At 41.2% G+C, this 16,673-nt stretch overlaps 1 long non-coding RNA gene and 1 pseudogene across 2 annotated transcripts; both read right to left on the bottom strand.

The window, feature by feature from the left end:
* Positions 1-628: 628 nt before the first annotated feature.
* On the bottom strand, positions 629-12,191 carry LOC143721272 (von Willebrand factor A domain-containing protein 5A-like; annotated as a pseudogene). Its single transcript, XR_013196703.1, has 17 exons — positions 12,184-12,191; positions 11,386-11,456; positions 10,763-10,965; positions 10,465-10,687; positions 10,154-10,320; positions 9,963-10,077; positions 9,714-9,889; positions 8,066-8,154; positions 7,840-7,984; positions 7,677-7,756; positions 7,484-7,598; positions 4,349-4,507; positions 3,649-3,752; positions 2,895-3,112; positions 1,099-1,238; positions 898-1,021; positions 629-776 (listed from the first exon to the last, which is right to left on the bottom strand). The product of XR_013196703.1 is annotated as a von Willebrand factor A domain-containing protein 5A-like (transcript).
* LOC143720571 (uncharacterized) lies at positions 1,429-1,734 on the bottom strand. The gene is made up of 3 exons (XR_013196595.1): positions 1,682-1,734; positions 1,567-1,599; positions 1,429-1,478 (listed from the first exon to the last, which is right to left on the bottom strand). It is a non-coding gene; the product is annotated as an uncharacterized LOC143720571 (long non-coding RNA).
* Positions 12,192-16,673: the final 4,482 nt, after the last annotated feature.

Raw genomic sequence — 16,673 nt, 5'->3', positions numbered from 1 at the left:
CATACTCCTATTTGCGTTGCATAGCAGCAGTAGATGCCAGAGCACTGTGCAGCATATTCCTGCTCAAATCGGCGGACCATCACTCGGGGATTACTTTTCACAAGTAAGATTTAACATTTAACATTACCCTGTATTTTGTGAACAAATTATTCAATGTGTCCTGTATCCTAGCTATGTGTATGACCTTTGCAGCAAAAAAAAACGCGTGAAAATCAGTTCGGTATTCAGTGAGATATGATTAATTAAATGCGCTGGCAGCTCATTGCACCTGCCAAACAGATTACACTGAGCGGAGCGGGTGACCGGTTTAAGATGGCGGCCCCACGGCTCGTCCGCGCCAATAGGCAGTAGCGGTCGATAGGGCGTCTATGTATATGATGTCTATGGTTTTATGGTTCTACGTCAGGTTGAGTTGCATCGCGGTGCATCTGACCAATCACAGCCCTAGTGGTCTGCGTCGCCTCGACGCGTAGTTAAAATTTTTTGGAGGTGCACGTCGAGCTACGGGGGAATGGTTCGCGGCGACGCAGAGGGGTCTGCTGGGGTATACCGTCGATTTGACGCCGAAGCATAAAACAGGCTTTACACTGATGAATCTATGCTGTCAACTTGTTAGTTGTCTTAGTGTTAGTTAGTGTTAGTTGTCAACTTGTTAGTGTTTGTATTACAGCACTGGAAGTAGAAACACTGACGTCTTCAGATTCCCAGAGTCTCTTTGGTCACCTGACATCCGAGCAGGACATTACCCACACACACACACTCGGACAGATCGCCCACTGAAACACACACACACACACACTCAAATCATCAGTGTGTGTCAAAGAACTGAAGATATTTGCTGATTCATCTCTCGATGAACGCTGACTGAGTGAATGTGGTCTGGAATGGAGATCTCACCTTTCTGAGAGCCGATCCATGACGCTGCCTTCATGGCCACAAACTGCCACTCGACCCGCTGGTCTATTTTACAGCCGTATAACCAGATCAGAGCCAGGAGAGTGGCCCATACTGACCCCTCCACCTGTGTGCAAACCATCACACACTGCATTTATTACTGGACACAATCATCGCTGTCTTATTATTCATCACATCTCTCACCTGTGCTGGTTTCTGATTGGTCAGCTCATCCTCCGTCTTCCCAAAGGCATCAGCCAGTGTGGCGTCCAGATCCCAGCAGCCTGACGCCTTTTGGAGAGAAACCAGCTGGAGTAACGGGTCCTTCTGGGGATCAGGAGCAGCTGAACATACAAAATTATAGTGTTCATATTATGTGCATAAAGTATTTTTAAATAAATCAAAATATAATCTAATGAATTTTATGACCCTACTACATTTGTCAAAATGTTCAGTATAAAACAGAGCACACGTGAAATATTGTATCCAACAATGCAATGTGTTCCATTCCATTTCCAGTCACATTTGTGTGTGTGTCAGGGCGACTGCGGTTTTAGAACGACGGAGGAAGAATCTCCGAACCTCTGCAAATGACAAACAATAATCATTTACCATAAGGTGACACTGCATTTTGGTTTCACATTTAGTGACACAGTGTATTCATTGTATTACTTGTCATAAATCCTTTCGGTTTGGTTGCAGTCACTGAAAAAAAAAAAAAAAGAACTTTTTACCCTCAAGTGAAGAACCAAAAAGAACTTTCCCATGAGTGCATTGGGGCTTTTACCTGTTGACATGTTACGGTGAGAGATGCCCTCCTGTATGCCTGACACACAACCTAAATCAGGGTAATTCGCGCCCAAAAAGAACAGACAACACACACAAATTTATGATATATTATTAAATGATTTCTTTAAAAAAAAATCGTATTCTTTATTGGGGGGAGGGGGGATTACCTTTTATTACAGATCCAAAACCGGTATCTGTAAAACATTTGATTTCTCATATTATTGAGGTGAACACAAAATTAATTTTATGATAATAATATTTCTTTACCAAATTAAATCATGACAAACATAAATTCAGGCAAGTGTGGTTAAAGTTCAAGTTCAGTCAACTTTTTATTACATACAAATAACACATTGAAATCGTCAAGTTACAGTAAAAGCGATTTATACACACACTATAGCTGTTTCCACTGCCACTTCCGGGGCTTGATTGGGCTTCCTCTGGGCAAACGGCCAGAGTTTTTTGGCCCGGCGAATACCTTGGTCCAAAACGGGCCAACTGGGGCTTGAGGAGTGATCATGAACAAGTCATTTTATTATATCAGGCTACCAGCTAACTTCAACATTTAAGACAGTTCATCTTTTCAGCTCAAAACTTGCTTTCAGACAGACTTCCTTACGACAAGATTCGCATATTTTGTTATTGCCGAAGTATCCGAAGCTCGTGTAAAGGATTGGCAGTCTTCTGGACAGGGGCGGGGAGCAGCAGCTCATTTGCATTTAAAGGGGCACATGCGCGTTTCTGCTCACACCCATTAAGGGGCAAATTTGACAAGCTATAATAAATGATCTGGGAGTATTTTGAGCTGAAATTTCACAGACACACTCTGGGTACACAATGGTTTTATATTACATCTTGTGAAAAGGGACAAAATATAACACCTTTAAGCAAACGTTCACTTCTGTCATGCAGGTTTTAGTCAGCTGGTGAAAAGGTGGGGTTGTGTAACGTTGTTCTATGGAGTTTGATTTGAAGTTATTGAAAATATCAGAATCAACTGTGGTTCTCTCTGCATTTGTTTCTGTCTCAGGTTCTGTCGAATTAAGGGTCGGTTTTAGAGTGGTGCTGCGAGGCGACTGCCGACAATGGAAACGCAACATGATTTTGGGGCGCAGTGCTTGAGGTTCAAGGCTACTGGCCCCAGCCAGAACATTGTTAGCCCTGGCTCGCACTGGCCCGACAGTGGAAAAATGACTAATCGTCGCACTAACCGTATGTCTGCACTCTTCTCTGAAGCAGGGGTCCTTTCACAGTCTGTCTGCTGTCTTTATTAATGGCGATGAAGGCTGTATGAACACTGCTCACTCCTGCCTGAACACTGAGCTCCACTATCTTTCTCCTGATGCCCTCAACATCTGAATCATATGACCTCTCCTCCTGCTCCGGAGAACGGATCCGGGTCCGAGCCGCCAGCCGGTGGACGGACAACCTACAATTGCAAGATAGGCAAAAACTGTTTACTGCGGTTCATTATGGACTTCGAAAAGCAAATATCAGATGGTATCAAATTGTCAGTAAATAAACTACATAAGTAAAAAAAGTAACTTTGATAGGGATGCACTAGTATTGATTCTGGCCAATACCAATAAGCCAATAATTATTTTAATTATTATAGCTGAAAAACTATAATTGGCTGATATAAAAAAAAAGTTATATTATTGTGTCGAAAAATAAACAAAAACACTAAATTGATAATCAAATGAGGTATCACAATATATATTGTAATGTATTGTTGATTTTGTAAAGAAAAAAAGTCTTAATAGTTTTTATTAAATAGAGGTGGGATCTATTTATTTATGATTTCATTTTATTATTATATTATGGCGTAAATGTATGTACTTGAAAACTAGCATGTCTTGCATGTTACCCCAGCACTTGTTATAAATCTATACATTTAAAATGTGTTTTAGAGGCGAGTTGTTCTTAAGCAGGACTGGAACTGTTGTCAGTGTTCGTGTGTGTTACCCAGTTTCCTCAGTTGGTTTGAGGCAGAAGTGGAGCTGGTTTGTTAATAGTTGATCTTTAAGCCTGTATTTGAATGTCACCATTCCCTCAGAGTCTCCTGAACTCTAAGAGAGGGAAAAGGCAGACTTCTATCATTTAAACAAATGAAGGTGTGTTTACACTAGTAGTTCGGTTCTCTTGGTTCTTTTGGTCTGGACCTAAAAAGATAATTATACATTTGGTCCTGATTCGCTTTGCGTTCATATCGTAATTTTTAATACCGAACCTAGTATGATAGTAAAAAATGATAGTATTTTTACCAACTGAGGACTCGTGAAGAGCTTATAAAATGTGTAAAGGAGTCAAAACAGCAGCAGGAATTCCTCCGTCACACACACAAACGAGAGAAGAGTTCGGATGCCTGTACTGAACTGTGATGGGCAACATCGTGACTATGGTTTTGGTTTGTTTAGATGTCTTTGGTCCATGTGGCGTTCATACTTCAGTCGAACCGCACCAGAGTTTGTTTGGAAGCGGACTGAGATACCCTTTTCAGCGCTTGTTTGTTGAACACCAGGGTTCAGATGGCAGCGTTCACACTTATTCAAATGAACCACACTAACAGAGCAATCACACCAGCGTTCGTTTAAACCCAACCAAACCTGCCAGGTGTGAACACATCTTAATTCTCATCAAAGAAACACATGGTAAATCATCCCACCTCTCCTTTAAGTTGGGCGTAAATGAGTGTCCGTTGACCCTGGAAGAGCACATTTATGGGTTGAGACAGTGTGTCAACAGTAATGCCATCTGGAAGGGTCCAATCCACAGAGATATTAAACACAGACGGCTGCAGCGCAAACCTGAGGGACTGCATCACCTGATATAGTTTGAAGAGAAAGACAAAACAATTGCACCAGAACGCCCAGCACACACCAGCTTACTGGTGGAGAGGAGACAGTTATAGAGCCAATCAGTATAAGGGGATGATTAGGAGGCCATGATGGACAGAGGCCAAGGGGCAAATTGGGTCAGGATGCCGGGGTTACACCCATACTCTTTTGAAAGACATCCTGGGATTTTTAATGACTACAGAGAGTCAGGACCTCGGTTTAACGTCTCACCCGAAGGACGGTGCTCTTAGACAGTATCACCATACTGGGGCGTTAGGACCCACACAGACCACAGGGTGAGCGCCCCCTGCTGGCCTCACTATCACCTCTTCCAGCAGCAACCTGGTTTTGATGGGAGGTCTCCCATCCAGGTACTAACCAGGCCCAGCCCTGCTTAGCTTCAGCGGGCAACCAGTCTTGGGGTACAGGGTGATATGGCTGCTGGCACACATAATAAAGTGTGTGTCAGCAGTTGTAGCACCTGCTGGTGTGTATCGGGGGTTGAGTACAGCCGGCAGACAGAAGTGCAGCGAGTGGTCGGTGACGTAGATGATGGTGACGGCAGCGTTCTGACCCGGCGACAGACACCCGACACTCAGTCTGAACACATCAGGACTCTCTGCACTCTCTTCCAGCAGAAACGCCTGCTGACCCGAACTCACAGCATCATCATACCGATCCCTCGCCTGCAAGACACAATTATATTACTTAAATACCCGAAGATTACTTATTATAATTATATTACAGAAAAAAATTATATCCAAATACACCTCCTACAGACTTCTATTTGGACTCACGGTTTCTCTTTCTTGCACCTCTGCCACAATCTCCTGCTCTCCGATCTTGGCACTGAAGTGGCAGACAGCAGCATCAGCGGGCAGAGGGAACACGAACAAGGCCTCCAGGGGGCGCTCTTCCTCATTCACATACAGCAGAGTGGAGGAGACTGTGGAGACATGATCCTGAACACGAACCTCCACTGAGATGCTCTTCAGAGGCACTGAGTCACACAAACCAACCGAACTTCACGAATCCAACAGAACATCACAAATACACCTCAAATTCAGCAGAACATCACAAACAAACATTTACAGCAGAACATTTACCTCAAATAAAACAGAGCATCTTAAATACACCTAAAATACAGCAGAACAACATCACATCTCTCTGAGAGATAAATAAAGGGTTAATAGACTTCATCCCCATTCGGTTAAAATCGACGGTTATTCACCGTAAAGATAGTTTGCTGTTTCAAATTCAGATTTATATTGGCTATAAATCCGCAGTTCGCTGTTGTAGACATGTACATAATATGTTATTATTCATTATTTGTGAATTCTGGTGACGCGGTTGATCACTTAGATTAGAAGACTGCAGTGTCATCTTGACCTGTTTGATTTGTGGTTGTTTTTCCCACAGCAAAGCTTTTGCACGTCAACGCCTTAAATCCAATAGTCAGGATTCAGGAATGTAAAAAATATGTGTTATTCATTTTTATAATTTCCAATAAACAAGCACACCGCGTTAATGCAAAAACACCACAGCAACATAAAGTGCCAAGTTAGGAAACAGGTAACAGTAAACAGGTGAATTCATACCTAGCTCGTTTTTCTCATTCACAAGACCCCAGTTCATCATTCTCACGCTGCGTTAGAGGAAATATTTTACTTCCAATCGAAGTGAAACTAAAACAACGAACCTAATACCTTTTAAATCTTCACAGACCGACTAATTTATGGAGTAAACCCATTTATTTGGTTCTGTTGTGTTCGTGGATGGGCCGATAAAGCGGACTGATTACGCAGCGATTTTCGGAGACGGGCGAAGCTGATATGAATATTCACGAGTTTCGTGTTAAACCGCCACTGAAAATATTATTGCACTCTCCTCGGATCACAGAAACTGTTTTCGGTAACGTAAGTGTGTTTCAGCGTCGAATGAAGGTAAGCTTATTTTCTAATAACTGTTTATGTCTGCTCAATAGTGTCGTAATTTAATGATTACAGCTACTGATTTGTCTGTGGCCTCGTTAGTAAATGAGCCAACAGCCATAGAGTTTGTTTTAATTATACTTCTGTTTTGCTTTGATCATTTAAAAATTTAATTTGATCATTTTCTTGAATGTATCTGTGGTGGCATAATAAAGTTTCAGTGGTGATATTTTGTCATTTCTCATTTGGTAGCCAGAGTAACTTCAACGAGGCATTATTATTAAATCACAAAATGTGTCTTTGACATGATGCATGAATTAATTCATGTAAACCTTCATCTTTTTCCACAAAACACACAATTCTCTATAGGGCTAGAAACATGGGGATTTAATGAAATTAGAAACCCTGCATCACATTCACAAGCTTACCACAACAACTAAAATGTTCAAATTGAATTACAAGTGGTTAAATTGAGCAACATGCAAACGAGTAGAATTGAAAATATTAAATGCACGCTCCTCGAATTGTAAATGTTTAATGGATTATTTCAGAATGGTAATAAAAGTGTTGATGTTAAACATAAACTGCAACCGTTTAGATGTTTAAAACAATCCATAGTTTGAGTTATATGATAAATCATCTCTCTGTTTTGCCTGATTGTAACAAATTTGCCTGACTACACTATTACTTGGCTAATCCACTGATAGTGTTGAAATGTTGAAAACCGTACAGAACCAACAGGACGTCTTAATTCTCATCAAAGAAACACATGCTAAATCATCTCACCTCTCCTTTAAGTTGGGCGTAAATGAGTGTCCGTTGACCCTGGAAGAGCACATTGATGGGTTGAGATAGTGTGTCAACAGTAATGTCATCTGGAAGGGTCCAATCCACAGAGCTATTAAACACAGACGGCTGCAGCACAAACCTGAGGGACTGCATCACCTGATATAGTTTGAAGAGAAAGACAAAACAATTGAGACATTTGATTAAGAAACATTTGTGTCTGTGAAATCCAGTGTAGAGCTTTACTTTGGGCTGCATGCGGTCGGTGCCTGTGATGAACTGAGCGTGACCAGATCCTTCCCTGGCCATTCCTGTGATGAGGGCGGTACTTGCACCCTCACCAATCCCGAATGAGAAACACCTGAACACACAATAAACTCTGTTACTGTAAGTGATGAAGAGATGAATGATGGGAAGATCAAACCCAGCAGACCTTTACCTGTGAGAGTGAACATGATGCTTCACCAGGTCCAGCACCTCTTTAGTGTTTCCCACCTCTCCATCAGTGAAGATGAACAGCTAAAGAGAGAAAAACATCTGATTCATAAGCCTAGTTTATATTGTAACACCAATGTCAATGAGTAGTTGAGGTGTTGTTGTACCTGTCTGGGATGGTCAGGGTTACAGGGCTGACTGTAGAGGTGTTTTAGAGGCTGTAAAATCTCTGTGCCGCCCAGGTCTGCTCGCATTTCCTTCACTCTCTTCAGAGCCTGATCCATTGTGTCCTGACTGTACTCGACACTCTCACTGCAGTGAAACACACACAGTCATCTACTCTCCTCTCACTTATCAAAATATCATTAGAATATTTTAAATGCAGTTACTAACGGGTAGAAAGACTCAAAACAAGAGCCAAATTCATAGATATTGAAGTAGCATCCCATGGGCAGACTCTTCAACAGTAACAGCAGAGTGTCCTATAGAGAGACATGGAAACATAATGAAATAATTGTCTTAATAACTAGGCGGTATCATATTTCACTTCATCAGCAAAGCGGCTCTGTTTCTGTTGCCTCACTTGGTATATCAACCAAACATTGTAGAGATGTAATTTACGTGATTTTAATTTAAACTAGAGCTTAGATTCTCTGCCCGAGCCCGAGCCCGAGCCCGACCGGACCCGACCCGCGGACCGGGCCGATATTTCCCGCCACTAGGCTCGGGTCGGGTCGGGTCGGGCCCTTGATCAAGCACGTCACGTGTCACGCGCAGCGTCTCCTCCACTCGCACGCTGTGCTGTATTGTGTAGCTTAAGTGCAACATGGAGCTTGAAGAAGTAAAGAAAAAAATTAAAACAGGAGAATTAACTTTGAGCAAGTATGAAGGAAAGTCGGAGGTATGGAAATATTTTAAACTCGTGGGCAGTGACAACATATGTGTTGGCTTTGTTGAGTCCAAGTGCGGCGCACTGCTAGAGAGTCTGTATGTGTTGTAGCCATTAAATAAGCGCATTTAGTTTCATATTTATTAAAATATTATAATGTTATTTTTTTCCATCTATGTTGATTATGAAAGTGAACAGAGTAGATAGGAGGATGCGCAATATCAGGAGACATGGAGTGGTTCAGGCATGATTTTGACCACTTCATTATGTTTTATTTTGTAGAAAGCCTTTCTTTAAAGTGAATTTCGTTTTGTATAAATTGTATCTTAATTTTAATACATTTTTCATCAACCAATTGCCTGAAGAAGAAGAAGCATTAATAAGAAGCAAATATAGCAGGCAATATTCATGACATGGAGGCGCCGGCGAGCCGTGTTCACCATAGCACGTGAACTGGAGCATCTCATCATAAAATTAAATAAATTCTCGGCACGCTTGTCACCGAAATTACTAATTGTTCAATTTAATAAAATTAAAACTATCATTGTGATAATTAAAATAATTGAATATTAAATATTAATTAGCCAATTTTTGCACATTTATTAATAGTATATATATATATACATATATATATAATTGCGCAGCTCCACACTGTCAATGGTCTAGCACCCATTCAGCACCTGCGTTAAAAAATGATCTGTCGTCGCCCCTGGTTATAACGGCCCACGTATTAAAAATGGTCGGGTTTAAATCGGGCTCGGGCTCATAATTACAGTTAATGTGTCGGGCCGGGGCCGGGCTCGGACACAACGTGCACGGGCTCGGGTCGGGTCGGGCTTGATTTTTTGGGCCCGATCTAAGCTCTAATTTAAACTGGTAATCTAGCAGCTAGGAAGAAAAAGATTTTGAATATTTGATCACCAACAAATTTACCACGTTACTACTTGGCTATTTTTTCTTAAAATTTTAAATGAAATTTCTGTCTAAAAGTATAAAATGTCTGTCTAATCTATTTTAAAACCCATAGAGTTTGAGTATCGGAGTAACTGCTGCATTTCTGCTGTTACATACATCATTATCCTGAGATACCGTGTTACCAAATACCGGCACATGTCTAATGTCAAAAGACCCAAAGGCACACTTAAATCTTACCTTTGCGCTTTCTATGCGCATCTGTGCTCCTTTCCCATGATGCATCACTTCCCCCATACTGCCTGATCTGTCCATCACGAAAATAAACTCTCCTTGTGTTGCCAGTGATGACATCACTTCCTCTGGGAATTCTGGGTACAAACTTATCATGACCACTGGGTCCCTCATCAGAGAGCCTGAAATAGAGAGAGAGAGTCAGTGAAACCTTGATCACTCAATCCCATAATGCCAGTGAGCTGCAGGTCCGACCTGATGGGGCAGTGGCCACTCCTGCCTCCACTATAGCAGAGGGCTGATGAGTATCCTGATAGTACAGAAACAGCTCAACGTCCTTATCAAACATGTGACCAGGACTCAGATTCACCTACACACATAAAAACACATGCATAACACTGCCTCGCTCACACATCCAGATAAACACAAGAAGACACACACAGTACCGTAGCCTGAGTGTGATCCGAGAGGAGGAACACTAGAGGATCCAGAGTGCAGTTGGACTCGAGTTTGGAGATGGGCTTTGGAGAGCTCACATGGACACTGAGAGTCAGCGTGTGGGGAACAGCTCCACATACTGATGAAATCTCTGAGACTATACCAGCTCCTGAACCTGACACACACACACACACACACACACACACACACACACACACACACACACACACACACACACACACACACACACAAAGAGAGAGAGAGTGTGTTAGAATCAGCTTCTCTCCGCTAATAAAGTGTGTGTCAGCAGTTGTAGCACCTGCTGGTGTGTATCGGGGGTTGAGTACAGCCGGCAGACAGAAGCGCAGCGAGTGGTCGGCCTGCACATCGAGCTCGGTGACGTAGATGATGGTGACGGCAGCGTTCTGACCCGGCGACAGACACCCGACACTCAGTCTGAACACATCAGGACTCTCTGCACTCTCTTCCAGCAGAAACGCCTGCTGACCCGAACTCACAGCATCATCATACCGATCCCTCGCCTGCAAGACACAATTTTGTTATGTGGTACAAAAAATATGCAAATGAATGTCCAGCAGACTTCTATTTGGACTCACGGTTTCTCTCTCTTGCACCTCTGCCACAATCTCCTGCTCTCCGATCTTGGCACTGAAGTGGCAGACAGCAGCATCAGCGGGCAGAGGGAACACGAACAAGGCCTCCAGGGGGCGCTCTTCCTCATTCACATACAGCAGAGTGGAGGAGACTGTGGAGACATGATCCTGAACACGAACCTCCACTGAGATGCTCTTCAGAGGCACTAAGTCACACAAACCAACAGAACAACATCACAAATACACCTTATATACAGCAGAAGAACGTCATAAATACATACAGCTCTCTGCCTGAGTGATCATAAAAAGAATAACGTTTAGGTGTAGTAGTTATAATTGTTCATTTAATTTATTCATTCATCATTTTCCCAGGCAACTTCTTCAAGCTCCTTCTCGGGAGGAGTTAAGGAATAGCTAATATTAAGATTTCGGAAATCAAGAAGAACAGAGGAGAATGGGATATGACACCTTGAACAAGATTTCGGTTAAAATCTATCTTCATTACGTAGTCTAGTAATACTGAGATAAGGCCCTCGCGACGATTTGAGCGAAAAACAATAGGCTACAGCTCTCCTGCATATTAAAAATGTTTTTAGTGAGGAAACAGTAAACAGGTAAATTCATACCTGCCTATTTTTTCTCAGACACAAGACCGCAGTTCACCAGTCTGACGCTCGTTACACGAAATGACAGTTTACTTCAAATAGAAAGTGAAACTGCTGCTTTAAATCACCGACTCATTTAATGAGTAAATCAGTGATTTGATCAGTGGTTTCTAATGCGGCCAAATATTTAGGGAAGTGGTGAGGTGGTTTACCGAGGGCGTTGTATCACCACTGCTGTATCCTGTATGAGTCAGAAAACTAGATGTTAAAGTCATGATGAATATTAATTAGGCTACGTTGTGTCCAGAAGCGCACTACCCGTTTACTGAGGCGCAAGTTTGGCTTCTGAATATGAATTAGCTTAAATTCAGTAACATAGTGCCCCTCCGTATTATGAGCAAATGGGAACTTCCAAGTTAGGGGATCTTCCCCCTGCAGTTAAAACCAAAAATAAATTTTGTAGTTAATAATTGTATCCATTAAAACTCATATTTGATCACCAAAATGACACATTTAAACACATTTTTCCTGTGAAAATGTATTATATGTATATATGCCAGCAGCCATATCACCCTGTAGCCCAAGACTGGTTGCCCACAGAAGCTAAGCAGGGCTGAGCCTGGTTACCTGGATGGGAGACCTGAGAAAACTAGGTTGCTGCTGGAAGAGGTGTTAGTGAGGCCAGCAGGGGGCGCTCACCCTGTGGTCTATGTGGGTCCTACGCCCCAAAGAGCACCGTCCTTCGGATGAGACGTTAAACCGAGGTCCTGACTCTCTGTGGTCACAAAAATTGATGTCTTTCAAAAGAGTGGGAGTAACCCCGGCATCCTGACCCAATTTGCCCAGTGGCCTCTGTCCATCATGGCCTCCTAATCATCCCTATATATGTCTATATATACAAACTAATTGGCTTCATCAATCTGTGTCTCCACCAGTGATGCGCGGGTTGATCTAAAATGAGCGTTCATCCAAAACTTTTTTTAATGATATTCGGGTCGCGGTCGGTCGGGTCGTTTGAAATAAAGATTCCAATTAAACCTTTGCAATTTATAGGCCTATAGCATAGTACTAGCTATATAGACACAATTTGCTATGAAATACATAGGCCTACATTTTATTGGCTGAATAACTGGCACGAAGATGACGCACGAGATCAGTATGCCTGTTCGTGGTCAGTCAATAGCCGCGTGTGTTGTCCAAGTTTGTAAATAAAGACTAAATGGCAGCGTCTGATATATTTGTATAGCGATTTATTCAGGAGTGCCGTGAGGCATGATTTCGGCCTCTGTGCTCGCGCTGGCCAGTGGAAAGGCCGCTAATGGGTGAAGATGGCATGAAGACGACTGTACATTCACGAGATGGACGTAGGCCTATGCGCATTAGGCTACTCTATTTGTTCTGTTTTCTTTCTAAACAGTTAGGCTATGTTTATGTGGTATTTTTCATGTTTTCATCACGCAATCATGTTTTTGATGTGGTGGTGACGCGTTCACGTAACAACATGATGAGGGTGGCGGCGGCGCTGCCGATAAAGCACCTGAAAGCTGTCACAAAGAACCGGCAAAAGCAATGAATGATTATGAATATGTCAAATATAGCAAGGATACATTTTATTAATAAAGATGAAGTTGACGTTGCTGCCTCGCGATCTTCGCAGTAGTGAATGCGCCAGAGAGAAATGCACATTTCATACAGATAGGCTAAGTAGAGAGCAGTCCGTTTTCTTTCGTTTTGAATTGTTCTGTTTACAAGTAGACATTTCAATATAGATTGAAATATATTTTCCAGGTCTGTGAAGTAGCCTACCTTACACTGAGTTTCGGTTAATTTATGAGACGCGCTGGCGCAGGCCCCATATCGTGTCTATTGTCTGCTATGTATTAAATCCAGGCAATTGGTTGATGAAACATTGATTAAAATTAAGATACAATTAGTACAAATCGAAATTCACTTTAAAGAAAGGCTTTGTGTCTTCTGTTTGAGGTCTCTGTGAAAGTTTTAAAACAGTTTAGTGCCGCTTCAGATCGATCGCGTCCGTAAAGGAGAACTGTCACGTCATTACATTGTTTTTTCCTCATAAATGCGAACACGAAAAATAAAATAAAATGAATATTTTATGTTCTGTGGAGAGCCAACCCTTCTTCATCCGGTGGGTAGTATTACTTTTGATTTGCGCAGTGTAATTCACAGAAAAACAAATTACAAATGTAATTCATACAAAAAAACATTTTGCCTCCTAAATATTTGTTTTTTCACGCATGAATGCATGTGTATTTCATTCATATTAAATATAAAACGCATGTGTAGACTGATATTTTTCTAATGTCTGGACTCCTTTAAGGGGTAGCCTATGGATAAACAGACGTTTCAATATATTGGTATGCTATTAAATGCATTTTCTGAGAATATATATTTCAAGTTTTGACTGCAAATGTCACGTCTATACGCTGGAATTCCCCAATTTTAAATAATGTATTCTCAACTAGTTTTGTGGTGTAGGTCTACGTATTTTATAATGTTAACTTTAAAATTCAAATAATACTAACAGTAATTTAAAGATGTGGTAGCATTGGATCTGGACGGGAAGGATAACTCTTGGAGTTGGAAGGGGTGTGTCGCGATTCTGCAGGTTCTGAGTGTTTCATATCGCATATCGTTACAGCCTTAGAATGTTAAGTTCTACTGTATATCTATTTTGGTGAAAGTAACTCAAAAGGATAATGTAACGCATTGCAATTCTGAGACAGTAATATTGTAAGGTAATGAATTAAATAACAGTAACAAGTAATAGCCTATAATGTATTACAGTTTGGAAGTAACTTGTACAACACTGACTAGCCTACTTTAAAAAAAATGCGGGTCAGGAAGCGGGTCGCGTACAATATTTTCTTCTTTTTTTTGCGGTCCGAGTTGCGGGCGGTTAGTTGAAAACGTCGGTCGGGTGCGGGTTGTTTATACATTGACCCGCGCATCACTGGTTTCCACCAATAAGCTGGTGTGTGAAAAAAATAGCTTGAATGTAACTATGCCCTTGCTTCATTTAGTAGGCTATGTGGATCCATTTAATTAACTGGGTTGAAATAAGGCGCTTTATTTAGCAAGCCTGTACCACATAATGATGGAAAAGACCATTTATAGCCAAAACAGGCAATTTACCAATTAAGGCTGACGAGGGAGCCCAGCGGAGCTTCCAGGCAGATGGGCCGTAAAAAACGTTGAGGAAAAAAACAGCGAGCAACTTGAAGTGGGCGTAACCTGAAGGGGCGTAACTTGAAGGGGCGTAACTTGAAGGGGTGTAATTTGAAGTCTTCCAGGCTGCAGACAGAATATATTGCGTTTTTGCTCACCTTCAAAAAGGGACAATTTAAACATGCTGTAAAAAAATTATCTGTGGGGTATTTTGAGTTAAAAAATTCACATAGGCCTACACACTCTGGGGACATCAGAGACTTATTTTACATCGGGGCACTATACCACACCCCTTTAATGGTTTTTAACAGTTATCGAGGTTGAGCCAAAAACCGCTAGGACTATCGCAAAAACCTAGTTCGAGAGGTTTTTGAAATCTCCCATATTTAACGAAGGATTCGATTGACAGTGGTGGTCCTAGAGGCAAAGTTGCTCAGAATGAGGATTTCTAACATTTATTTCGAAAAAACGTGAAGGCGCCCCCGGTCCCGGTGGCTGATTTCGAAGAAAAGGGGGGGGGGGGGGGGGGTAATTTTATAGCCAGTCGCTGCATTCTTTCACGCGCCCCACAGACCGAGCCCATATAGGTTCCCTGGTTTGGTGAAATTATCTCATTCTGTTCAAGAGGTAGCCCTTAGCTGTTTTTTAAAATTTCGATTAAAAAAAATCATTGACAATCAGACTCCACAGAATCTTTCTGCACTGGTTTGGTTCCGATCGGGCGAAAAACCTAGCACTAGTTTTTTCAAAAAATCCAAAATAGCCTACTAAAAAAATTGGCCAGGGTGACAATCAAATAATGAACCAAGGATTCCAACGATATAAGACACTTCAGGCTGCGGCAAACAATTTAGGAGTTATGATGAGCCATTACATACTTTTGATCTCTATAGCGCCATCATCAGGTCGATTGGGGCGAGCCTTGGTGACATGTAGACAATTGTGAGTACAACCCCTCAAAGTTTCAAGCCTCTACGACTTACAGTTTGGTCTGCCCGATCAATTTTAGGGGAGTTTACTGATCCTTGGAAATTTGAACCCCTAAAAATTGTTTTCTCAGGAGGTGCCTTGATACAAAAAAGCAGCCTAAAAAAGTCTCATTTAATTTAATTTTGAATCTCAGGGTAACTGCATTGCTATTGTTTACAGACTTCCACAGGACCAAAGCCTATATGTTTTTTTTTTTTTTTTTTTTTTTTACAAATTTTATGCCAAACTCCTCAGATTATTTTTTTCACAAGTATTTTTCTAGCACTACAGAAGACGAACTGGTATTACCTGATCTTGCTAATACTGATCTCGATGATCTAACATCCTCTGTAATGCAACAGGTTTCACTTTTTTATATTTGACAGCATTGCATTTTATCATAACATGCTAAACTAATTGGTATAAAGACTTTCTATAGGTCACAGACAGTATGCATTGATTCCATATGAATTTGATACACGTAGATAAAGATTTATCTTTGTGCTTCCACAAAATGCAAAATATATATATATTAAATGAACATTAAGGAGTTTTAAAACCTGATAATTTTGATCATTTATCTTAGCTGTCTCGCTTTTGTATATTTCACTAAGCCAAGAGAAAACTTGTCTTCGTGTCCAAACATCTGATCATATGTCTGCATACTTGTGCAGTCACTGTATGAGTGAGTAAGAGCAGTATCCTGTTCCTTTGGTGTCAAATCCTTGTTCAAATGAACACACTCCTACGGTAAGCAAAGCGTCACGAGACTCGCTCGCGCGCAATGTGAAGCAGTCAAAGTTCGCGAAACCCGAACCGCACTATGGAGAAGGATTATCTCAAGAATATTAAAAAGGTTTATATCCTATATATACATAGTCTATTCATATTACATGTTTTATTAAGGGGTGTCCGCCACTGTGGTTTAACAACATTTCTATTTTTTAAAAGAAATGTTTAATCGCTAGTTTATTTTTTCAAAAGTATGTTATAAAATTTCTCTTTCCATCCATCTTCCTTATCATAATAATTCCTGTCATTTCCAGCCAACCTTATTTTATTGATTTTTAACTCTATTTTCTTAATCAGTAATTCAATCTAAAGTGCAATGAATTTATTATTAGTTGTAGTGTCACTTTGAGTTTATTTAG

This window comes from Siphateles boraxobius, unplaced genomic scaffold (assembly GCF_051911475.1).
Source record: "Siphateles boraxobius isolate OS27281-9 unplaced genomic scaffold, OSU_SipBor_1 65, whole genome shotgun sequence".
Classification (NCBI taxonomy): Eukaryota; Metazoa; Chordata; class Actinopteri; order Cypriniformes; family Leuciscidae; genus Siphateles; species Siphateles boraxobius.
The sequence above is the reverse complement of the archived record's forward strand: the minus strand, read 5'-3'. Positions and strand labels throughout refer to the sequence as shown.